Source organism: Canis lupus, chromosome 11, assembly GCF_003254725.2.
Source record: "Canis lupus dingo isolate Sandy chromosome 11, ASM325472v2, whole genome shotgun sequence".
Taxonomy (NCBI): domain Eukaryota; kingdom Metazoa; phylum Chordata; class Mammalia; order Carnivora; family Canidae; genus Canis; species Canis lupus.
Window position 1 is genome coordinate 35,614,849 of NC_064253.1, and position 25,783 is coordinate 35,640,631.

Here is a 25,783-nt window from a genome sequence, read left to right on the forward strand (position 1 = left end):
GAATCTGGGGCTCTGGGCACTCAGAGTTCAGGATGTGAGAGGATCCAGCAAAGGGATTGGAGAAGGAACAGCTAGTGCAGAAGGAGAACCAGGAGAGTGAAGGTTCTGGAAGCTCGCTGGAGAGTATGCCAGGCACTGTGTGGGGCCCTTTCAGGTAAATCACCTCATCAGCTACTCATATCAGCCCTGCGATGCTCATGGTATATTGCAGAGAGAATGCTCTTCGAGAACATAATCCTTTGGCTTTAGCTTTTGGCAAATGAAATGTGTAATTTCAGGATGATTATCCTCATTCTGCAGCATGTTGCCCTGACTTAGCATCTGCTGAGCACAGCTCTAACATAGTGGGAGATGGGCCCTCTCATGTGTGATGACACTCGAGTGGCCTCTACCATTTTGGGGGGCTTAAGAAGAGAGAGGAAGCCACCACTGCTTCAGGTGTAGTATGCCTAGACATCAGTCAGCTGGTCCTGGATTTTGTGCATGTTTCTAGTAAAATATGAATGACCAGAAACTACCTTAAAATAAAGCAATTTCTTTGGTCCCTTTTGAAGCCAGCAAATGCTAGCAAGTTTTCAATTTTACCTTTATTTTATCGAAAAAAAAATGTACACCTGTGCTCTTTTTATGGTAATGGTACCTCTAGTTGATGAAGTATTCTGCAGCCACTGAAAGTGTTTCTGAGAAACAGAAAATAACCTGGAAGAGTACTTATATTTTAAAGTGTAAAAGGCAGACTATAACACGTTGCATTTCAATAGATCAAAACCATGTAATGTAAACAAAACAGATGTGTGGAAAAAAACCCCAGCATTACAAAGAATCTGCCAAAATATTAATAATAGTGTTCACTGGAGGATAGGAAAATAAGAAATATATTTATCTTTTTCTTCATTTTACATATTTTCCAAATTTTTGTATGAGTATATATTATTTTAGAACAGTGTTGCTCAGTAGGACTTTCTACAATGATGGGATTAGGCTATATTTGTGCTGTCTAATCCATAACCACTGGCTACTGTGCATTTGAAATATGATTAGTGTGATTGAGGAACTGGATTTTTAATTGTACTAAATTATATGAAGTGTAAATTTTAGTAGCCAAATGAGCCTAGGGACTACTTTATTTGACAGTGCTGTTTTAAAGTGCAAAAATAATAAGAAATATCTATTATATCTCAATAAAGCTGTTAAAATAGTATCTAAAATGTGTTTACTATTATCAAGTTTTGAAATTTTATTACACAGTGTGGGAGTGAGTTTGACTTCACAAGAGAGACGATGGACACAGCACAGAAAAACGTTGGGGCTTTTATTTAAATGGTTTCTTTTCCAGCTCAATAGAAAAATGATCCAGCATTAAGCTTATTTGTACCTGAGTTCAGTTTCAGACTAGAAAGAAACCATCACCTGGATGTCATAGTAGTTGTTCTGCAACAACTTTCTTCAATTATGAAAATATTCTTTTCTAAACATATCTTGATCTTTACACAAGTTCAAACCATGTAAGTAATAGGTTTTGAGGTGAGGACAAAGCTTGTTATCCCCACTTTGTAGATGTAAAAAATCAGGTCCATGATGGTTCAGTTCCCAAAGACATGAGACAAGAAGCAAAGGCAAAGCTTCTTAGTTCTTGAAGCCCAGAGGATTTTATCATCTTTCACAATATGGACAGAACAATTTCTAATAAACTGTCTTGGGAAGGGGTCTTCCCAAAGGAATTGGAAATATTTGCTTTTTTAAAAGTCCTTTCAATGAAGCCTTTTTTATTTGTTTGGTTAGTTGGTTTTGTTTTTGTTTTTTGGCTTCTAGAACTGTCTGAAGATTAGTTTGCAGAAAGCAAGGCACTGCACATCTATCAAAGGTTGCCCTTTATTTGTGTCTGTGTCTTCATGCTCTCCATGGAATGCCACACAAAACCCCTTGTCTTTTCACGTGAGCTTACTGTGGACCCCCAGCCCCGAAACTCCATCTGTCTTCCCTCCCTCCCACACGTAGCCCCTCTTGGAGTTAGCCAATCATAATTCTGCATCTGGGATTTAGGGATGTAGATTTAGAAATGTGCTGAGCTTTTCTGGGATCACGTTCCCTGGATGGCTGAGGCACAGTGGACAGTAGTATGAGAGAGATGAGCTCAGCTGAGCAGGCACCGGAGTGCTTCCCACTCCCGCCCCACACACTCTTCATCGGTGGCCCCCCAAGTGTTTGCTAAGAGCAGCAGACAGGAGTACAATTTAACATAAATGAATCCACTGAATTTTTTCAGACCTCAAGTCTCAATCCTTTTTGGTTCAAGTTCTAGGGAAAGGTTGGAGCCAGTTGTGATTTAAAAAAATAATAATAATAAAAAATTGGTTCACCCGTCTGTCAGAACAGCCAAGAAATATTCACATGAGGAGGACTATCCAAAAAAATGAAGAGTAGCTCTTTTCCAAGACAGATCTCTGGAACTCTCTCCCTCCCTTGCTCAGAACCACTTCCTCTCCTCAAATCTCACTTTAAAACCTTCCTGTTTGTTTTAGCCTATGACTGACTCAGGCCCCATTCATCTTTCTTTCCTCTCTCCCCATGACCACATCCTTCCACTCTCCCCTCACCGTCCACCGTGAGAACACTCGCTTGCCTCGTACCTCCCTCGTTCCTCAGCCCCTTGCGTGTTACCCTCCAGCCTGCATGGACCACCCTCACCGGGTCCAGACGTGTTTGGAAGCGTGAGGGCCTGCTCCACGTGGGTGTCTGTGCCTCTCCCCCCTTCTTAGAGGAGGAGGTAACGGATCCTAATGGTACTTCTGCTTGAAGAGGTGCTTCACCAATTGTATTTTTAAGTTATAAATTCAGATGCTTGAGAAGCAGAACACAAAAGGACCTTGTAACAGACTGCAAAGACACCAACTCTCAGCCCTGTTCCCCTTGGGATACTTCAGGTAAAGCCTGAAGGAGAGGTGGGAATAAAACACAGGCCAAATCAGAGCTGCTGTTTCACCTTCAGAATAAAGTTATGATGGTCTCACCTGTGCTTCCTATTTCTCTCAAGTAACAAGAGAAGTTAACCCCCACTGAAGTTCTGAGGCAGGATCGGCCCTGGGAGCACAGTCCCAGAGCAAGCCCAAGTGTTTGAATTCTTTTAGTTCAGGGTGCTTACCCAGTATTTTCTGAAGGGTGTGGTTTCAGGTTGGTTCCCTGGACAATGGGTATGCTGTGGCTTTCCCCTGATGCATCACTTCCCTCCCTCCCAGGATGGAACCTTCTCCCACAAATGTGGAGGCAGGTCAGTCTGCTCCCATCCCCAGAGGGGGCTCACTGCTGGTGCCAAAAGAAGTGCATCCGGAACCGAGTGTCCCATTTTTTTACCTGATGAAACACATACTCATCTCACTTTTGGTCCTATCGCAGTAATAACAGCTGCCATTTCTCTACCACATATTGTTTCCAAAGCACATTTGTACTTATAATGGGAAGTATGTAAGGCAGGTTTTAATATTCCCATTTTACCTTTAAGGGACTAAGGTCAACATGACTTGCCTGAGGTCTGAGGTCACAGAGGCAGTGATTGGGGGAGTTGGAATCCATATGAATCTTCTAGAGGAACTACAGACCAACCATAGACATCCCCACATGAGTGCATCAGTGTCTGGAGAGGAACAGTCTGGAAAGGTTTCCACATGGTAGGCAACACAAATAGCATGTAGAACTGGCTTTCTTGTGGCTTTTGGAGGTTCTCTTTGATTTTTGGTGGCAGAGCTTCTTTGTGTGTGTGTGTGTGTGTGTGTGTGTGTGTGTTTAAATCATACTTGCCTCATTTAAAAACCTAAAGAGTGAGTCAGTGTTACCCAAGCTCACCCAAACAGGTGGCAGAGTGATGGGGCTCAGAATTATGCTTGTGGTTAAGCCCACCTGGGATTAAGTCTGGAGTGGTTAATTCTGCTGTATGAAAAACAAATAATAAAAAACACATTTAAGAAAAACTGAAAAAGAAGGAGTAAGAAATAGTACCCAACCTAACTTTTGAGGGCTATAATAGAAAATTTGTATGTAATTGTGTATTGGTTTTCCACTTTTCTTTACCATCCAGAAGTTTCTCTGAAGGTGAGTGGCTTGCCCTGCCACTTGGATGGCAATGTAGGTCCAGTTCGTCCTAGCACGGACACTAGGACTTTGAGAGCCATTTCTGAGCACAGGTGGGGAAAAGGGAGTGGTGGCCACAAGGGTCTGTGCGTGGTGCCTCTGTGCCCACACCTGGGAACACTGACTTGAGAAGTGACTGACGTGTTTATTTGGTGTGAGGTCAGCTACAGCTCTGAGGGCAATAACATGATCCCCATAAAAAGAGACCCCCCAGGCTGGGCTGCCGGCCTGCTTGCCGCCAAACAAGGGTGGTGGCCTAATAAATGAGACCTCACTTTCAACTCTCCATACGTGGTGGATTCATTCACTTTGTGGATTACACACCTTCTTCCTTGTCCTCCCAGGTCAATCACATTGATTGCTTTTTAACCGTTTTCTGGCTGTGTGCTGCTTCTTTCGGATGAAGGAAGACGAAGGGAAAAAAAGATTTGATTTCAGCGCCTATGAACCACAGAAGGTTCTGTGAAGAATGAAGCTGAAGCTATTGGTAGAAGTTAGGGGGGAAAAATCTGAGTATAAGGACAGTAGAAAAAGATCTGAACTTTTGCATAGATCTCACATGAATATGAAGTAGGAAAAGAGCTCTGTTTTCCAAAGCCAACACAGGACGAGGGTGTGTTTTGTGCCGGAGCAGCTGTTCTTAGCCAGTGGGCTTCTGCTGATCATTCTTTCAAATGTCACAGTCAGACCCAGGAAATTCCCTGGGAAGTCCCCCGTATCACACAGTCTATGCAGTTTGTCCATTTGAGTATGATTCTGTTGGATCTTGAGAGACTGGTTGATCATCAGGAAGCTGTTACCACAAAATGGATCTTCCTGCACTGAGGAACCAGCATAGTACCCTGATCGATGACGAGAGTGGACTGAGAAATGGGAATCTGGATCCTAATTTCAGTCTTGCCACTACCAGCCTGGTGGTGTTAGGAAAAGCCTGTTATTTCCATTATCTCCATGGCTTCATCTGTAAAATGGGGTGCCATGGAGAAGGCGAGAATGAAAGTACCTGCTGTTGTGCTTGTAAGTGCTCAAGAAATGATTTCTTTCTGCCTGCCCACCTTGTTCTCCATCTACTAAGTGAGGGATGAAACCAGAAGATCACTGAGGCCCCTTTCACTCTAACACTCTGTGGCTGTGTTGGCAACACCTTAAAATGTTCCAACTAACACTCTTGTCAGCCTTGGTCTGTCAGAGTCTATGCAGTCATAGAGTTGGATGACGTAGTGGTGTAATTTTGACTCTGTATTATAATTTTTATTTTTCCTTCTCCTGATTTTTAATTTATATTTTCCATTTTATGGCTTTTGCTTTTTAAGTTGTCACAGATCCTTTGGACAATAAGAAAAAAAGGTGTAACAAATTGGATGGAAATAATGCATTCACTGAAAGCCAGGAAATAATACGGATATGAATACGAATACTAACACATTGTTTTTACTGGACACTTACTGTGTATGAAGAGCTGTGCTAAGCACTTTATAAACATTAGGTCACTTCATTCTCATCATAACCCTGTGAAGCCATAATTATCACCTTCACTTTATAGATGAGGAAACAGTATTAAAGATATCAAGCAAGTTGTCCAAGGTCACACAATTAGTGAGTGGCAGAGCAGAACCACAAATCCAGGTCTGACTAAGAGCAGTAGCATGCACACAAACAGGCTCTCAAAAAAAAAAAAAAAAAAAAAAAAAAAAAAAAAACAAAGCAAAAACAAGCCCCTAAATCTTGATGTGCACCATTTATTGATTTCCATTGTGTGAATACTCCCACCATAGCGAATTTCAAGTCATCAGCAGCTTAAAATCAACTAAAAAAAATTCTTGAATATTTAGTAATTTGTTCTTGCAAGCCAATAGAAGCCAACCCCAAAACACCCCAAGGAGAGACTGTGTTGATAACCACTGAGAAATACTGCCTCCCTGGATCACAGGCTGGGGCTGCAGCCAACAGGAAAATAGGAAGAAAGGAGGGAAGGCTGTGGACAGAGAAAGTAAAGCAAAATTCATTCCTTCCTTCCTTCCTTCCTTCCTTCCTTCCTTCCTTCCTTCCTTCCACAAAGCCTTAATGAATACCAGCTAAGTACCAAGCCTTGAGATATGTGCTTAGGACTCAGGCATGAGTAAGATGAGCTGGGTGCCTAAGCCTAAAGAGACCCGAGTATGCCAGGGAGAGACCGAAGGTAAACAGATATTTTAAAATATTATGCAATAGAAGCATGTATGAGTCTGTGGAAGTCCAGGTGAGGGAAGCAGAGATTCTACTTGATAGTCCTGAAGCATGGGGTTAGCTACATATAAGTGGAGGCTTCTGCATAACACAAATTTTGTTTTTTTTATTTCCAATTTATCGAGAAGCTTCTCTCACTAGAGAGGAGAGCTCAGCTTAGCTGCATTTTAGGACTAAACAAAGATGAGGTCAAGAAAGGGCCAGTGAACCATACACAAAGATAAACTCAAAATGGATGAAAGATCTTAATGTGAGACAAAATTCCATCAAAATCCTAGAGAAGAACACAGGCAACACCCCTTTTGAACTTGGCCACAGTAACTTCTTGCAAGATACATCCGTGAAGGCAAGAGAAACAAGGAAAAATGAACTATTGGGACTTCATCAAGATAAGAAGCTTTTGCACAGCAAAAGATACAGTCAACAAAACTCAAAGACAACCTACAGAATGGGAGAAGATATTTGCAAATGACGTTATCAGATAAAGGGCTAGTTTCCAAGATCTATAAAAAACTTCCTAAACTCAGCAGCAAAGAAACAATACAATCATGAAATGGGCAAAAGACATGAAGAGAACTCTCACAGAGGAAGACATAGACATGGCCAACAAGCACATGAGAAAATGCTCTGCATCACTTGCCATCAGGGAAATACAAATCAAAACCACAGTGAGATACCACCTCACACCAGTGAGAATGGGGAAAATTAACAAAGCAGGAAACCACAAATGTTGGAGAGGATGCGGAGAAAAGGGAACCCTCCTGCACTGTTGGTGGGAATATGAACTGGTGCAGCCACTCTGGAAACTGCGTGGAGGTTCCTCAAAGAGTTAAAAAGAGATCTGCCCTACGACCCAGCAATTGCACTGCTGGGGATTTACCCCAAAGATGCAGATGCAATGAAATGCCGGGACACCTGCACCCCGATGTTTCTAGCAGCAATGTCCACAATAGCCAAACTGTGGAAGGAGCCTCGGTGTCCATCGAAAGATGAATGGATAAAGAAGATGTGGTCTATGTATACAATGGAATATTACTCAGCCATTAGAAACAACAAATACCCACCATTTGCTTTGACATGGATGGAACTGGAGGGTATTATGCTGAGTGAAATAAGTCAGTCAGAGAAGGACAAACATTATATGGTCTCATTCATTTGGGGAATATAAAAAATAGTAAAAGGGAATAAAGGGGAAAGGAGAAAAAATGAATGGGAAATATCAGAAAGGGAGACAGAACATGAGAGACTCCTAACTCTGGGAAACGAACTAGGGGTGGTGGAAGGAGAGGTGGGCTGGGGGTGGGGGTGACTGGGTGATGAGCACTGAGGGGAGCACTTGATGGGATGAGCACTGGGTATTATTCTATATGTTGGCAAGTTGAACACCAATAAAAAATAAATTTATATAAAAAAAAAGAAAGGGCCAGTGATGCAGAAAGTAAGCTCCTTCAGTTAGGAACATTGTCTGATGGACCCCTGCATTCTTGACACCACACACCATACTGGTAATAAGTGAACACTCCATAAGTACTTGTTGACTAGATGAATCATTGATGAATAATGAGTCGTAAGCTTCAGAGAAGGTTATTTGAGGAAAAGGACTAATGATAAGCAAGAAGCAAATGGTGAAAGTTGTGATTCCTAAGCATATATGGGATCATGTAATGGAATAGAGCCAGTGCCCAAATAGAATGTGGGCAGAGACTCCAGATGCTCAGAGTGGAGGTGAAGTACACAGAAGAGGGTATGTTCTGGAGTGTGTATTCCTCCACATGGTCTGCCACTTGGGGCACAGTCTCTGTGAGGATGATCTGAAGATGAGGCAATTCTCTGGTTGCCAGGAATTATACAAATTACTATTTTGGCTTCAAAGTTCAATTTGGGAGAAGCTAAAAAGTCATTGGTACAGTGAAGTTTGGGGATTTCAGTGGATTTCATTCATGTTTGTTTGCTCTTCTCTGATTATCTGAGAGGAGTTCGCAGTTACAGAAAACCAGGGGTAGTATGCATGTTCTTTCTTGGGACCCTGGATTGTCTTTGTAAGAAGTGCATCTGCACGTGTTATTTTGTAGATGATTTTCCTTATAACAATGCCTTATGTTTGTAGATGGTTCCTAATTTCTAAAGATCTTTTCTGTAATTACTTTTGCTGGGTCCCATGAGGACATTAGAGAAGGCGCAAACGTCTCTATCTTACTAAAGGAGAAAGTGTAACTCATAGAAGTCAAGGCATTCACCCAGAGTCACACGGCTGAAGAGCAAGGGCCCAAATCATTCATTCAAGGCATAGAGCCCTCTGTATTTACCCAGCTTCCCTCATGGGAATGCTTACCTCCTGGCATGAGCAATCCCAACTGAGGCATGACAGCAGCTAGAAATGGTCCTTTTTACTTGTTTGAGAACTTCTTTCTCGGTGGTGAAAAATTGAACCTGCCTGCCCCAGTTTCTCAGCCACCTTATGACTCGGCGAGCAATTGCTTTACTGCTGACAAAATGAGGCCACCCCAACCTAAATGGAGCCTGTTTTCAGAGTAAGACCCTGTGTGGAGACAGCTCTTTCCTGGAAGGATAACAAAAGCATGCTTTTGTGTGTATTTCACTTGATGGAAAGGAATCCCCAGCGAGGCCATATTTTCCCCCTGAATTCTCTCAAGTCCAGAATGTATCCAAGTTTCCAAGATAATCTCAGAAGAGCCATTCATCTATGAAGATGGCCAAATTGTCTTCCAGCTCAGTAGACAGGGTATTTTTGAGAGGGGAGGGGAGGAGGTAAGAGGAGGGGTCTGAGAAGAGGGAAGTGAGGGAGACAGAGAGCCAGGGAGTGAGACAGATGAGGGGAAAACATGTGCCGACAAACGCTGATGGGGACAGGAGAGACACCAAAGGGCCAGGCCCGACTCTGGGGTCCCACCTGCCAGGGATACTTTCAGCTGATTCTTTTTAGGACCTGTCACAGTCAGCCTGACAGGCTGTCACTTCTCATCACTGGGCTCTCGCGGAGGATCTTCGTGTCATTGCTGTCACGAAGAGACCTGGCAACCGGTGAAGGATTTCCCGGGGCGCTACCTGATAGGCCGTTATCCGCCTCTGATCATCTTCGCAGAGTAGCGAGGCCGCTGTCAGAGGTAATGGAGACTGCGCCACTAAGAAAATCGGCTGTAATTTATTTATCAATTGTTTCTGCATACCACAAAAGTGGCCTCCTACTTTACAGCAGGGTCTAAGGTATTTGAGAGCCCCTGAAGTTCATGGTTTTCCGGTATTCTAAGTTCTACTTATGGCCTTTCCTGTATATGACACACAACACCACCCTTGTGGCTTGCAGGCCGTTTTCTTCTTTGCTTTCTTTCGTCACAAATCATCCTGAGGCATCCCTTAAGTGCATTTGTATTGTTAAGTGCACCGGCTTGATTTGGTGTTAATTCAATTTGAGTGGCCTTAATATCTTGTGGGGGTGATGCAATGCAGGCCGCCTGTACCTTGTAAAATCGGGTCCCAGGTCTGCCTGGGAGCAAAGCACCTTTCCCAGAGCCATTTACCAAAGTTGCTGATAAAATTTTCATAAGGGAACCTTTTTAGTCTGACCCTATTGTGTTATTCTACCATTAAGTCTCAGAGAACCGAGCTGGCTTCGAGTGACAGCTTATCATGTTCTCCATTATCGCTGCCTGTGCCGAAGAGCTAGCGGCCTGCGCCTCCCTCCCGCCTCCGGTCCGTTCTGGGAAAACGTTATGGGCCCACACCTAGGGGCTAATGGGCGATTGGCTCTGCGTGGGTGCCCAAGAGCCCAGCACTCTTCCTGAGGACCTGGCTCCCCTTCACCTTGGAAAGCTGGAGAGGCCCCGGGGCACTTTGGAGAGCCTGCAGTGATAAAGAAAGCGAGGTGTGAAACAGGGTAAGAGTCACAGAGCCACTTCACGCCCAGCTCAGCCCCCAAGGTTCTGATGATAATGCCGACACCACTGACCCAGAGCATAAGAGCAAAGTTGAAATAATAGAGTGAGACATCTGGTGGCACCGTCAGCTCAAAAAGAGCTCTGAAATCTGGGGTCAGATGTACTTGGGTTTGCAGCCCAGCTCTGTGGCTTCCATGCTCTGTGACCTTGGGCTGGGTAGTGAGTCTTGGAGCTTCAGTGTTCCCATCTGTGAAATGGGAATATCAACATGTTCCTCTAATGGCTGTGTGCAGGGATTGAGGCCACATATGTGAAGAGCACGACACGTAGTCAGGCTCTCTTATGGTTATCTTAGAAGCCAGAGGCCCTCAGAGGTGGCAGGAAGAAAGCTGGGTGGGATAGTGAAGAAGTTATTTGGATAGCACAGGATGAGGAAGAGAGAGAAGTCTGGTCTCCTGGCCTCATCGAGGTCCCTTTCTATCTTTCCCACTGTGTCCCTAGTACTGTCCCCTTGATATCAGGGGCTTGGGTGGATTTGGGGCGCATGAGACTGCTTGATGATTCCATTTCTGAACAGCCTACTCACGTCTTCTCATCATTCTGCCTTGTTTTGCTCTCTGTGTCTGAGGAATGGCTAGAGCCTGACAGTGTGAGCACGGGCCCTGCTTGCTTCTGCTGCTCTGGGGGAAAAAGTACAGTGGTCGGAGAAACAGAAATGGCAGGTGCTTTTTTCAAAACAACATTTAAAAATTATTCTTATAAAAGCAATATATGTTTGGCTGTAGAAATGAGGACATGTAGATAAAATCTGGATACTATAGTGAAAGAAAAAAAATTGCCTGTAATCCTACCACCTGTAATTCTTAAAATACCAGATACCGTGCCGTGCTTTCTTTCAGCCCTTTTTTGTGCATGCATGCATGCACACTCTCTTGTTCACGCCTTTGCTCATGATGTATACTGTTGTGGTTCAAAGCGCAGTCTGGCTTCATCGCTTGTTTAGCTTTTCCGCTACTTCTTCCTCATCTCTAACCTAGAGCTTCGTGATCGTGCTTCCTCAGAGGGCAGGTAAGAGAAGCAAAGGAACCAATGCACACGAAGCAGGGCACCTGGCATGCGGCACACTTTGTAAAGGGGTTTTCCTGGAGGAATACTGTTATGTACAGTAGAAATCTGGAATCATACAGTATTTCCCTCTTGAAGTGTAGTTTTTGGGGGGCTGTTTCCTCTTTTCTCATACCCAGTTACTAGACTACAATCCTTTCTTAAACTGCTCACCCAGACAGTGTCTTGAGGTCAGACTGAGCCCTGCCACGCTCCTGGCTCAGAATGCCAGGGTGGAATGGTGATCATCATGTGTTCATTTTCAAAAGGGTCTGACAATATTAATATCTGAATCCCTACAGCCTGACGCTTGGTGGTCTTTATTAGGCCCATTTTATAGGAGGGAGAATTAAGACTGAACAGGTATTGAAGGGGCTGTATGAGGTCTCCAAACAAATAAGGTGGACTTCTTGGCTGCCAGGAAATGAACAGTGCAGCTCAGAGAAGTGGCTGCTCTTGGCCTTGGATTTGCCTTTATGACACTGGAGACTTAGGCCTGCATGGAGCAAGGAATGAGGCTGAAATCTCAAGACAGGTTTTCAGAAACAAATATCTCCTAGAAAAGCTTTGAGAGTCTCCCTGACATGTGTTTGTATATGTGCATGTGTGTGTGTGTGTGTGCACGCACATGTGTGTTACCATTTTGGTGTTTTTAAGCATCCCTTTGTGGGATTCAAACATTTTGAGAGTGAAAAATAATCATTTTAAGGCAGGCTGAGTAAGGCAGGGTCATAAATCTGGAAGGAAGACCAGGGTCCAGCTTTATTTGTGTGTGTGTGTACATGTGCATGTGTGCTCATGTGTGTATATCCGCGTGCATGGATGCATTTTGAGAGCACAGGCATAGAGAAGGTGCCTCTTGGCACAAGTGGGAGGAACAGAGAGAGGCCTCCAGGAAGGGAACTGGTTTGGATGAAGTATTGGCAAATGCTCGGGGCACCGAAGAAGAGGCTCTGGTCAGGGAACTGTGCTGTATTAGAATTTATAATAGATTAGCTTATCTGCCCCTTGATCTTCAAGGGTACATGGGGAGCTGAGGATGAGGTATTTCTGCTGTGATTTTCACAGCGAGAGGAAGCCTTTAAAACAGTATTCCCAGCATTTCCCTCCGCACAGCCCAAGGCGGTGAGAACTTGCTATTCACAACCCCTCTCGGGTCATTTGGAGGAGGCTGACAGTGCCCAGGAATGCTGACATGCTTCAAAACATCACACAAGAAAGAGCCCACTCGGATTCCTAGGGGGAGTTCCTGTCGGTCCATCCGAGCTCCTGCAGCATTGGACTTGATTGCCATGGCTCCCGCCTCCCCCCGCAGATGCTGCAAATCCATATTCATCGGTACCGTCTGCGGGACTCCCCTCTCCCTGTCCATCTGTCCATCCGACTCTCTCTTCATCGCTCTCTGCAGTAAAGGGTGCTCACTATCACGCAAAGGGGAGCGGGCCAGGATGTTCCAGATGAGCTGCTGCCAGGGATGTTGCTTTAAACGCCAACGAGCTGAAGCGGCTGGCAAAGAAAGAGTGAGGGATAAAGTGTGGTTTGATGTCTCCGGGCGCTAGGGAGATGATTCATATAACATGAGCCCTTCAGGATCCTTGCTTAAATCTCAGCCTAGCAGCCCCGGCTGAACTGGAAATCTGAAGTCCATCCAAGGAGAGTCACTGGTCCTGCCTCAGCAAACAATTGGTGGGTCAGAGGCAAAGGACAGAGGAGGGGTGGTTCTTTCACCTGCTGGGAAAGAAGGAATTGAATGATGTGTGTGGTGGGGAAGTCCAGCCAGGAAGGACCTGGCTCTCATATTACAAGAGCTGCTTTCTAAAGCCAGAGGGACTTTCTCATTGCCAGAGAGGCTGGTGGTCCTCAACCAGAGTGGCTATGGCATAGTTCTGGAAAGGTGTAGTGATGGGGACAATGTGCACTCCGGGGCTCTGGGTGTCAGGCTGGGAACCATGAGGGAGGACAGCTGGGATGGGGCTTCACTGTCCTCAGACTCACTACTAAGGCAGGGTGAAGATGTAGAGGGGAGAGGTGTCACCCCATTTCCTGTTTATCTCGGTGCAGTGGGGTCTCGATTGCCCCCATTTTGGCCTTTGTATGGAGGTGTGTGTTTTGGCCACTCTCCACCCGCAGCATCTTGAAACCTTCCCCTCTCCCAGTGGACCCTCTCTCTGCCTCTCTGACAACATCCATTCTCTCCTTTTATGGAAGTTCCATAACCATCTTTCATTTGGGGAAGCCCCATTGCCCAGGGCTTAGTTCATGTAAGCTTGGGTTCAGACCCTTGGGGGGGCTGCCCCAGTTCTGGCCAGCGTGTTGGGTTTGAGGATGGGCCCATGCACTAGGATGGTCCCATCAGAACCAAATCTGAAACTTCTGTTCGAAATTTCTGTTGGAACTTTGAGGCTGGAGAAGTTCTCTTTCATCTGAGGTTGTTGAGATGAGAAGATAAAAGCGTGGAGGTTCTGGGGGCTGTCATGATGAGAAGGTCGGCCTCCAAGTGAAGCCACTGGAAAAGGAAGAGTGACAAGGTGGAGAGACAGGGTTCTGATGGCGTCATCTGAGCACTGGACTCTAGTCATACTCGAAGTCAGGGTCTACACCTGGACTCTTCTGGTACACCAACCAAGGAATTTCCCCCTTTTCTTCGTTATCCAGTTTTTTCCTGCTACATGTAATCGGAAGTGTAGTATCTAATGGTCAATATGCCTTTTCCTCTTTCCTGCTTGGAGGCCCCTCTCTCCCTTTCCACTACTCATCTACATATTTCTCCTAAAGCTGAGACCCCCAACTTTCTGTGTTTCCTTCTTTCCCCTTACTCACTCAGGCTTCCAACCACCCTGTGGTGTCAACTATGACTTCAATGCAAATAAGCCCCATGCCCACCTTCATGTTTCTACCTTGGGTCTTATTCACTGAGTCCAGCCATCTATGACACATTTCCACATGTGCTTCAAGCACAGGGACATGCACAGCTGGTGTGTTCTCAATATCCTCCTCTTCAGCCCTGGCATCTGGTCCCCCTAGTTCAAAGTCACAATTGTCTTTGATTCCTTCTTCTCTTCCTGCCCTCATATTGAATCATCCATCAAGTCTTCAAAAATTTCTCTGTGTGTGTCATTTTTTTTCTCCATCCACTGCCAACCTCTGGCCTCAAATCTCATCATGGTTATATCAAGAACCTCTTACCTGGTTTCCTAACACTCATTTTAAACTGCCACACACTCCAGTTTATTTAGCTTCCTCAAATACCTCTTTCACCTCACAGCTCACCTGAAGAAACTGGATTTCTCACTCGTGTGCATCTTCATGTCCCCCAGGAATTGGCATTCATGAGACCTGAAAAGACACAGGAGCATCTTTCTAGACTACTAGTTTCCTACAGGATTTCTTGGGGGTATAGGAAGTTGTGTTTTAACTAGCAAGTAATTAAACACATCTTTTATATCAGTCTTCTGTAAAGTAGAATACAAAACTCATGTTTTGTATGATGAACCATAGATTTCAAAGAAGTTCTGAGATTATTGAAGTCTACGTCTGACTACTACCCAAGAGTTCTGGGGTTCCTTTTCCTCCATCATTGGGGAGAAAGTTTGGAGTAGCACCAACATGCTGAGCCATGTCTAACCTCCTCAATTTGGTGTCTTCCTCAACTGGCCCTACCCGTCCTACCCTCTTCCTTGTCTTTTATTATTTCCTGGAGAGAGAGGGTTCTTATGGTTGTTCCTTGTACTCAACACTCTCATTCTCAACCTTGTTTTGTGCTACTGCCTCCTTTTCCAACTGGTCCTCCCTCTTTTTTTTCCATTCACCTAAATCATCTGCCTCTTTCAGGCCTAATCACCAACCTCACAATGGTCTCTCCCTTCTTATATTTTTGTAACCTTTGGAATCCATATCAATAAATGGATTATATGGTGGGAAAGAGTCACTCACCTGATCAAAACTCTGAAAGTGTATATATTGTCTGGCTGTGGGTGGAAGTCTAGGCTCCTTAGCATGGCATACTTGCTCTTGGCAGATCTGGTTCTTCCCTGATGATGCTTCAGTCTCAACTCTTCTTGTGACTACATTTGATCTTGGCTGTCCAGACTTCAAGAACCACTGAAGTGCCATCCCTTAAAGCACAGTAGTCATTCTCACCTCTATCTTGACCCTATCTCCTTCCCTTCTCATCTTTATCCACTAGGACTCAATTCAGGCAAAACACCCTTCTTGGACATTATTCCTGAGGACAGTTCCAGCTCAGCATCAGTTGGAACAGTTTTGATTGCTTCATTCTCTGTTCACCTGATTGTGAGCTCCCTAAGTGCAGGAACACTCCATAAGTCTTGTCACTGTTACATATTTCACCAGGAATGAATGAGGAAACAAATGGGAGGTATCAGGAAACTTAGGATTTACTGTCTGTGTCCCTTATCTATGTGATCTTGGTCAGGTCACTTGACCTCTCTAAGTCTGTGTCATTTTCTAGTCAAGTCTCTTTTATGCACACAACTATTTTGATCTCTATTTGCCTGAGGGTCTCTGGGAATAGCAGTGGTGACACTGCTTGGAACAAAAACTGGGCCTGAGACTAAGACCACAATGAGGAATTAAGAGTGGGTGGATAAGGAGGACCAGGGTTGCTGCCTCCTCTCCAAGATGGCACACCCTGCACAGAAAGGCATCTGCATACTCAAGTATAGTTTAGGAAGTCTGAGCAAAGATCAGCAAACAGACAATTTTGGGTGAAACACAGCTTATTTTTACATATATTATTGTGTCCCAGCCCACAGAGAAGCTGTCAATTATATTTTTAAATTCCAATAGCTCTTATTTATTTGCTGAAAATCTTTTTTACAGGCACTCTGCTCTTGTTTCATGGGTATAGAATCTCCTCTTATCTCTCTTAGAATATTAATAATTTTTTAAAAATAAATATTTGTTCTGTTTCCTGCCTTGTCTTTGAATTCCTTTCTGGTCTCTTTCTTTTAGGTTAGCAGTTTTCCTCAAGTGCCTAAGAGTAGAAATATTTTATATTTATGCATATTTAAGAATCAGGACGGGCACCTGGGTGGCACAGTCAGTTAAGCATCTAACTCTTGGCTTCAGCTTAGGTCATGATCTCAGGGTCCAGGGATCAAGCCTCACATTGGGCTCTGTGCTCAGTGCAGAGTCTGCTTGAGATTCTCTCTCTCCCTCCCAGTCTGCTCCTCCTGCTCATGCTGTCACTCTCTTCCTGAACTAAATAAATAAAATCTTAAAAAAAAAATCAGGAACCAGAAGCTAATGGAAAAACCTGCAGGTGCAAAGGTAGGACTGGTGGACTTCACCAAATCATGTTGTGGCAGTTGATTTGTTATCATCAACAAGGATAGACTTTTCTACTGGAGTTGTCAGTTTCTGCAAGCAACTGTCCCTTCCAGTCACCAGTCTGAGATGGGGCAAACAAAGTGGGGAAGTAACTAGGGATGGGTTTCAAAATTTCATTTAATCTTGTTTTCAATATAGCGGCTCACTTCTACTCTCTGCCTTACCTGTCTCTAAGTTCTGAGTCCTTCTAGAACAATCTAGCCACAGTGTAAACATCTTTTCTTTTGCTTGGGTATAGGGTGGCTTCTTGGTATCACTGGGCTAGATGAGGAGGTGGCAAGGTGTCTGCATTTTTCATAAAGACCTTCAATCAATCTACTTGTTTTTAGCTGTATAGTCAAACCCCTGTATTCTGAAACACCCTGTGCCTTCAATTACTGAGCCTTTCCAGTTCTTTGTGTTTTGATCTTGCTTCTTACTGGTTTCCATGTCCAACTAACACCATTCATTCTGGCTTCATCTTTTATAGACTTTAATAAGCTATCTCCAGTAACTTTCTTGTTGTTCTAGAGGATATATTCATCAAAAAATTAATTTACTGGCATTTTAGTGAAGTTTTCTGTGAGGGGGGCAGAAACGGGGCAGAAACAGAAATGAATGCACATGTTAATTCTGCCATGTTGAGCCAGAAGTTGAGCTAATTTCCTTTTTAAAAAAAAAGAATCCATGGGCCATCTGGGTGGCTCAGTCAGTTGAGCGGTCAACTCTTGGTTTTGGCCCAGGTTGTGGTCTCAGGGTCATGGGATTAAGCCATGCGTGGGGCTCCACACTTGGTGCAGAGTCTGCTTGGGACTCTCTCTCTGCCCTTCCCCCTGCTTGCATGCTCTCTCTCTTTCTCTCTCTAAATGAATAAATAAAATCCTTTAAAAAACAAAAAATAAAAAAATAATCCATTATATTGGATTATATATAATCCAGTAATAATGGATTATTACTATACAAATGCCCCTCCCCCCTTTGGATTCGGTTACTATACAAATACTTTTTTCAATTCCTTTCTCTGTCATTCAGTGTCCTGGGCACTAGAAGTACATCAGTGACGACCCGAGACACTGTCTTTTCCTCATAGTGCTTACAATTTTGTGAGGTAGATAGGCAGTCAAACAGGAAATTTATGAGTGAGTGGAGTGCTATGAAATGACAAGTACCTTCAAGGCTCTGTGGAAGAAGTAATATCTAATCTACCATAGTTTAGATAAATATGAGATAGGCAGGTGAAGAGGCAGGGAAGATGTTACAGTTAGAACGGTAAACATTATGGTTTTGAATAAGAGAGAGAAGACACATATGAAGAATAAAAATAAATTCAAAAAGATCACAGAACTTGTTGAAGAGAGTGAGGTATGAAGAATGTTGATGGAGAGGTAAAAGAGGCCAGATTACATAGGGCCTCTCAAGCCCTGATATTGGACTTTATCCTGGAGACAGCAGGAAACCATCAAATGCTGTAAGGGCAAATGTGACTACATCATTTATGCTTGTTTTGGTGGGGGAGGGAGGCTGTCTTGTTTCTATTTCTTTTAGTTTAATCATTGTTACTTCATATATATTGAATTTATATTGTGAGGTTCACATATCCCAATGATGGTTATGTTGTTTGTGCTTGTTCTTTTTTTTTTTTTTAAGATTTTATTTATTCACAAGAGACATAAAGAGAGAGGCAGAGATGTAGGCAGAAGGAGAAGCAGGTTCCATGCAGGGAGCCCAGTGTGGGATTCGATCCTGGGACTGCGGGATCATGCCCTGAGCCAAAGGCAGGCACTCAACCACTGAGCCACTCAGGTGTCCCTGTTGTTCTTGATATTATTTTTTTTGCCTTGATTTCCTTTGTCAGATATTAAAATTGATACTCGGACCTTTGATTTATATTTTCCCTGAATTTTTTTTTCATCCTTTAACTTTGTGTTTTCTTTTAATTTCTTTCATAGACTATATATTGTTGATATGTAAGAGAAAACCATTTTTAGCTAATATAAGAGTCTCTGTCTATCTATTTAGCTCTGTCTAAAATACTTTTATTTATCCCCTTAGCTATCTCAGATCTACCAACATTCCATCTATCTATCATCTTTCTATTATTTATCACCTATCATCCATTTATAATCTCACATTGAACAAGTTGAACATGTTAACACGTTCTCATATCTTTTTGCTATCCATCCCTTTCTGCCATCCCCTTGCTGATATTGTTTAAAACTTTTGTTCTGGGTTATTATGGATATACATTTTTTTCTTTGCTTATTAATTTTTTAGGTAACAATTAATTATACTAAATTATTTGAATTCCTTTATTTCCCATATTTCTTATAGCAGTCTATCGGATTTACATTTACTTGAATTTTCTTTTTTTTTTTTTTAAGATTTTATTTATTCATGACAGATGCACAGAGGGAGGCAGAGACACAGAGGGAGAAGCAGGCTCCCTTCAGGGAGCCTGACATGGGGCTCAGTCCCAGGACTCTGGGATCACAACCTGAGCCAAAGGCAGACACTCAACCACTGAGCCACCCAAGTACCTCTTACTTGAATTTTCTAAATAATTCTTTGTATGGCAAACCTGCTAAAACCTGCTTGAGAATATGTCTATTGAGTATCCAGATAGAAGTCATAATTTGTCTGAGGATAGCATTTTATAGTAAAATTGTTTCTTCCTTTAGGGGTAATATTTATTATGTCTAGTAATCTCCACTGATGGAGAAGTTCAAACTCCGCTTCTAGAAGAGAGGCAGGCGTGACCTTCAAGGCAGTGTTCAAGGTCACCACCCCAATTTTTGTCTCTCCATTAATTCACAACTTTGGTCAGAATCTTCCTTTAGATGCTCTGAAAAAGTAACCTGGGAAGGAAATTATCTCTATGGATAATTTAATCAATGTAGTGAGTATGGGGGTGGGGTGGGGAGGGAGGAGGGATGGACAAAAGAAAGGAGGAGGAGGATAATGAGGGGTGGAGAGGGAGAAGAAACAGAATGGATTGGATTGGAATAGACTAGACTAGACTAGACTAGGTTGAAAAGTATAGAGGGCATCCCAACAGTAGGCATGTTGTTTTTGAAACTGTCTTTCATTTGTACAGGGCTGTATACATGCTGGGTCACCATGTAAAATGTGTTTTCTTATTGTGAGTGGAAGTCAAAATCAATTTGAAGAACACAGCGTTTAATTGTGATCCACCAATTCTGAGGTGAAGGGGCACGGAGGAGGTAGAGGAATGAGTGCTCAAAGCCAGCTGGCCAATCCACACTTTTTCATCAGTTCCTCACCCAGCAGGATGTTGGCACTGCCCTGGTTTGACCCACCTCCCATTTGGCTGACACTGCCAGCTTCTTTTCCACAGTGGAGCAGGCAGTTGTTCTCCAAAGGTAATGTGGTCAGGAGCAGAACTTGAGAACTTCCCCTCAACATGTTCTTCATCACTTCATCACTTCACTTCACTGCCCCAGCTTGGTCCCCAACACATATTCAGTCTACCAAGGGGTTCCCCATCATTTTTATGTTAGTTTCACAAATCTAGTTTTGCTTCTTATTTCTGTGGTTCTTCCAGGTTGGTTATATGAGAAGGAACCATCAGCTCAGGCTTGTTTTCATTGTGTTGGGAAGTAGAAAGCTTACTTACAGTTTGAGAGAGTGAAAAGTGAAAAGTCATGGTCCTGTGCCCTGCTCTTCAGCAGCTCTGCCTCTGGCAGCCTTTACCTTCTTTCCACACCACCCCCGGCCCTCCCACCTCAGTAAATCCTGATGCTGGGCTCTTTCCCTTCCTCCATCCACTATCTATTTTGACTTCTGCCTTTGCCTGTGGTTATTGGAAACCTCAGGCCCAAGCCAGCAGGGAAATTTAGAGCTAAACAATTACAATGTTGAAACCTTGACAAGTCCACCCTGGTTAATGGCTCTGAAAATATGAGAGAGGTGTGAACAACTAAATCTCTGACTCCATATTGTGGGTCTGCAAAGATAGACTTGTAGGACCTATTTACTTTAACGAGAATCTTTCGTTTTCTTTTCCTCTGATGTTATTGTTCCAAATGCTAGTCTCACTCAATATGGATTCATTACCAGGAGGATGGAGGATGGCTCAGATGTTTGGATAATCATCTTCTCAATAGTTTCTTTTTTCCTTTTCTGATTATGATTTTTGGAAATTGGCCAACAACAATGCAACAAGCAACCAACAACCTGCTGAAAAAAGCTTACGGTGCTGGGTTGCATTAGTAAATTATCATATATTAGATGCAGGTGGGATTCCTCAGCTTCCCAGCCTGCCAGAAAGCTTTTAATAAAACAGCATGAGAAGTGAAGAACTGCTTTTGAAAAAGAGGTGTCATGGAATCTGGGTAGGAAAGGAAAAGGTGAGATAGCTCCATGGTCAAAGATAAAGCTCTGTGCTGCTGGAAGGGAGGTTATCTAGTGAGTGATAGTGGGTGAGCCATCATGGACAAGCTGAAGAAGCAGTCTTTTGCCTTACTGGGGCAGGTCAAATTAGAGGTCTGACCTCCACTTCTTTGGAGTAGTGTAACACCTGCACACCTTTTACATGGCCTCATGATGGGTGCAGGGTACTTCCCCACCCTTTGACTTTAGGGTTGGCCAAGTGATTTGTTTTGGTCAATGGAAGGTTTGTGGATGTTATGTGAGTATAGGCTTGAAATGTACTTGTGAGATTGGGTTGGCCCTCTTGTACTTTACTTTTTTACTATCGAAAGAACATACCTCAGGTAAGTGCTGGTCCAGGGAAAGTGAGAGACATGTGGAGGAGCTCTAAACTAACCCACAGGCTGGAACCAAGCCCAGCCAAGTTCAGACCACATCAGTAGCTGAACCTCTCTCAACTCATTGATGTGTGAGAACAAACAAAAACCTCATACGCATAAATAAAACACCCCAGCTGTTTGTTGATTTCCCCTGAAATTTTGTATTTTGGTTGTTTGCTATATAACAAACCTGATTGCTAACATTCACTTAATAAGGCTGCCCTTGGATAAATGGGGACGGCACAACCTGCTTTTTTTTTTTTTTTTTTTCCTGTTGATAACCTGAGTTTAAGGAGTAGAAGTGGCTTTAGAGTCCGGGAAAATTAAACCGTCGCTTTCTGTGGCAAGATGCCCAATTCAAATGACAGTACCATCCTCTCCAAGGTATGAGTCTGTCGGAGGAGAAAGAAGAGACAAAACACAGTCTCCAACACTTGCCGAGGAATAGCAAATATTGAGGGATCAGTTCTAGCAAGGAGCAGAGAAATAACATTTCCAAATGTTACTTACAGTAGGAGGTTGAAGTGAAGGCCTTTGGGTGGTCCACATGTAATTATGCCAAAATAAAGAAAAAACTGTCCTGAGAGCTTTGATGATCATGGCTTAGTTAAGAGTGGACAGGAGTCCACTTGGCCTGGAGTGATGTCGCTTCTAATTCAATGCTGGAAGTTTCAGGGATTTGGTTGAACTGATAGCGGGTCTCAATCTTTAATATTTTGCACAGTGCCAACAAATAGGAGATGCTCAATAAATCAACTTGCAATTGATAGATTATCAGGAAGCTTAAACCTAATCATAGCACTGCCATTAATTAATTACATGACCTCAGATTAAAAGCTTACCTTCTCAGTTTTCTCATGTGGACACAAGAATGAAACTATATGATTTCTGTGGTCTCTATAATTGTTGGGGGGATGAAATGAGATGAAGATGGAGAAGTGATAGAATATTATTTCCCCCAGGTGCGACTTTGTTGAAAGCTTGGTACTTGTGGAATGAAAAGAATGCTGAAGCCAGAAGGCAGCCTTGAGGGAGTAATAGGAAGAGACTTCCCCTATTATCTCTACAGGAAAATGGGCAAAGGGAGTAACAGCAATATTGCTCTGTCCTTTTACCACTGTAATTTGTGAGGCCAAGTCAGGCCTGTGGGCTAGGAAATCAAGCTTTTTATTGTACCTTAAATTGCATGCTGGGAGTCCTGATTTGACCCTATAGTTGTTTTGTAAAAGCATGTCCTCAATTAGCTGCATTGCAGGATGAAACCAGCAACATTTCTGATCATCTGGCTTCTTTTTTAAGATCTCCAGTGACATGGTATTATGGCTTGAAGTGTGTCCCTCCAAATTCGTATGTTGAAGTCTTAACCTGCAGCATCTCACAGTATGACCTTATTTGGAGATAGTCTTTACAGAGATAGATAATCAAATTAAAATGAGGTCATTGGTGTGGGTTTTAATCCAAAATGACTGGCCTGCTTATAAAAAGGCAAAATATGGAGACAGGCACATTTGCATAGGGAGAATTCTATGCAAAGATGAAGGCAGAGATCAGGTTGATGCTTCCATAAACTAAAGAACACCAAAGATTCCCAGCAACCCAGAAGCTATTTTGTTGTAATAGCCTTAGAAAACCAAAACATATGACATCTCTGTTTATGAAAAAGCTGGCTCTTTGTGTTAACAGCAAAGATTTATACAGTGCTTATGATTTGTCAGGCACAGTGTTAGGTACTTTTCTTATAACTCATGTATTCCTTCTAAGAATCCCATGGCATAGGGCTGATATTACCCCTGTTTTGCAGATGAGGAAACAGGCGCAGAGGGTTTCATCAACCCACTCAAGGTTGCAGAGTCAGTATGTGACAGTCAGGATATAAACCGAGGCACACTGGCTCTAGGGTCTGTCTTCTTGCCTCTCATGCATGTGATATAGGGTACTTAATGGTGTCCTCTTGTTCTTACACATGAGTCAAGTCTGCTGCCTCGGTCTTTGCTCTCTGGATAACACAAATGGACTTTATTTCCAACACTATAGCATGGCCTCTCTCTTACATTTATGACATGGCTACCTGAGCCTTTACTCTCTCAGGCACCCTCCTCTGAATATGCCTTACTTTGTCAGCATCACCATTAACTTACCACAGTTATCCAGAAACCCAGATGTGGTCTGATCCAATTGGAAAATGGTGAAGTTTTCACTTTCTGTGATCTAAATATTATATTGATTTTTAAAGAAGTTACATTACACTAATGATCGCATATTAAACTTGAGGTCGACCGACAGACCCAATCAAAACTCATAGCTGTTAAGCAGGTATCCCTCTGTTGGTGGAGTTGAGTCTTTCAATGGAAATAATGGACTTTGCATTCACCCCTAATCATTTTGTTGTGTTTTCTTCTCCTCAGCATTTTAGACTATCAGGGTTGCTTGAATGCTTGAATCTTGTTCTATAATACATGGCCTTTTATCATTGTATAGTGGATTTCTTCACTGGAGTATGTTGTGGGCAGTAGTCTCCTGGGTTCTATCATTTCTACCTAATTCAAGATGATTTCAGCCCAGCAGTTTGGTCTTAGTGATATGAAAATTTCAGGCAGTAGTGTGTGTGTGTGTGTGTGTGTGTGTGTGTGTGTGTATGTTGGTGTGTATTATACTCCAGTTTAAAAAATTTGGTTTGCCCATAGTTTTCTTTGATTTTTGTAAGGTCCTTAATTGCTTCCTTTCTCCTTTTCTCTAGCTCCAAAATAGGAATACTGAAGCATGTGCAGGTGAAGAGGCCATGCCTTGTTGATCTACCCAAGATCAAGTTTGATCTACCCAAGAGGGGTGCTACTAGGTCTCCTCTTCTATAGCTTGCCTATAGTGGTACAGTGAGTAGGGAAATCTAATCCACTTACCTTTGGGGATGTTCTTGGAAGATATTCTTTAATAGGAAACATTGTTCTCCACTTGGGAAAGAAAGCAGGGCTCAGCAAGTGTTCTTAGCAGCTATCTTCACATCTTCAGCTAGGAGTTCTATCTAATAGAAATACTGACTCCCAAAGCCACCTCAGTCTCCTTCTTTCCTATGGTGGGGTGATTTTGTCTTCTTGAAAGCATTTGGGCTTTTTGGCTGTTATTTCACTATATTCTTCCTGCAATTTCTTGTTGTTCTGAATGAGTAGCTACTATCTCTGTTTTTGCTGATATGGGGAATGCCTTTGTTTCAATTGATTTTACAGTTCTTATAACGCTCTGATAAAGTTTTATCAGGCTATTTGAACTTATTTGCAGCCCTCTCTCTTAAGGAAATTAGAATCTGTTTTCCTGGGGGTAGGTAGAAGCATACGCAGTTATAATTAGAAACATCTCTTTCTATTAAAGGTGGACCACCACCCCACATAAATTCGAGACACACCGTTAGTGGCAAAATTCTTCATACCACTTTTCCTGGTAAGCCCATTGAGTTCTAAGATGGACATTGTCAGTCATTTTCTAGCATTCATTTTCCATTTCTTTCTCCTAACAAAATATCTGATTTTCTTCAGATGTTCTATCACCACATATAATGCAGCCCAATAACTCAAGGGAGGTTCATTCTGTCCCTGGTTTCAGGGGATTAAATCCCTGGTTCAGCCAGAGATACCAACCCAATCTCCTTTGCTGGTCATTACTTAGGGAATCAGGGCTTATGACATTTCACACTTGATGGTCTCCTGGCAACTATTGATCCAAGGTTGGCCATGGGACTAACGTGGCCAAATAAGACTTAAGGGAAAAAATTTTATTTCACAAGTAGGAGAGAGCTTTTGTCTCTTGCTTGATGAACATGAACAAGGAAGAATACAGCCCTAAATGCTGTTGACAACCAAGTTGCGATCATGAAGGAAACCAGCTTGAAGATAAAGCCAATACATGCAGAAGGGCCAAATGAGAGAATTTCAGAGCAACAGAGGTGTTCCTACTCTTCCTGACTTCTTCATTATTTATACCTCTGAGAGTCAAACATTCTCATTCTAAGTGAGAGTCAAACAGACGTTTAAGAAAATATGAATCTCTATTCTTGCCAGTTATGGTAGAGCTCCTTAGGTGAGCTTGCATGAGAGAAAACCAAAGTTTTAAATGGTTGTCAGCTATGTTGTATAATGTAAATGAAATATTGGCTTTTTCTCGATCAGCTTTTCTAAATGGAAGACAGAGTTGATCATTGAGCCCTCAAGTGACTTCTCCACTGATGTACTGTTTTATCCCAATAGTTCCACTTATCATAATGATAGGATAGTGGTGATCCATGGTGAGCTGATCACATCTTCACAGTGGAACAAAACTATAACAACCTTTAAAAAAAATCCT

General features: G+C 42.9%; 2 long non-coding RNA genes across 3 annotated transcripts in view; one reads left to right on the forward strand and one right to left on the reverse strand.

Annotated features, from left to right (window-relative positions):
- The first annotated feature begins 560 nt into the window (after positions 1-560).
- Positions 561-25,783, forward strand: part of LOC112649843 (uncharacterized) — a 35,276-nt gene continuing 10,053 nt past the window's right edge. Inside the window, exon 1 of one of the 2 annotated variants that reach the window (XR_004803786.2) lies at positions 561-3,665. This is a non-coding gene — a long non-coding RNA (uncharacterized LOC112649843). Of the gene's footprint in view, positions 3,666-9,965; positions 10,247-25,783 lie in introns of those variants that run through there. The other variant, XR_004803784.2, reaches the window with a different exon arrangement.
- On the reverse strand, positions 12,352-24,560 carry LOC118350287 (uncharacterized). Its single transcript, XR_004803791.2, has 3 exons — positions 24,349-24,560; positions 14,622-14,687; positions 12,352-12,857 (listed from the first exon to the last, which is right to left on the reverse strand). It is a non-coding gene; the product is annotated as an uncharacterized LOC118350287 (long non-coding RNA).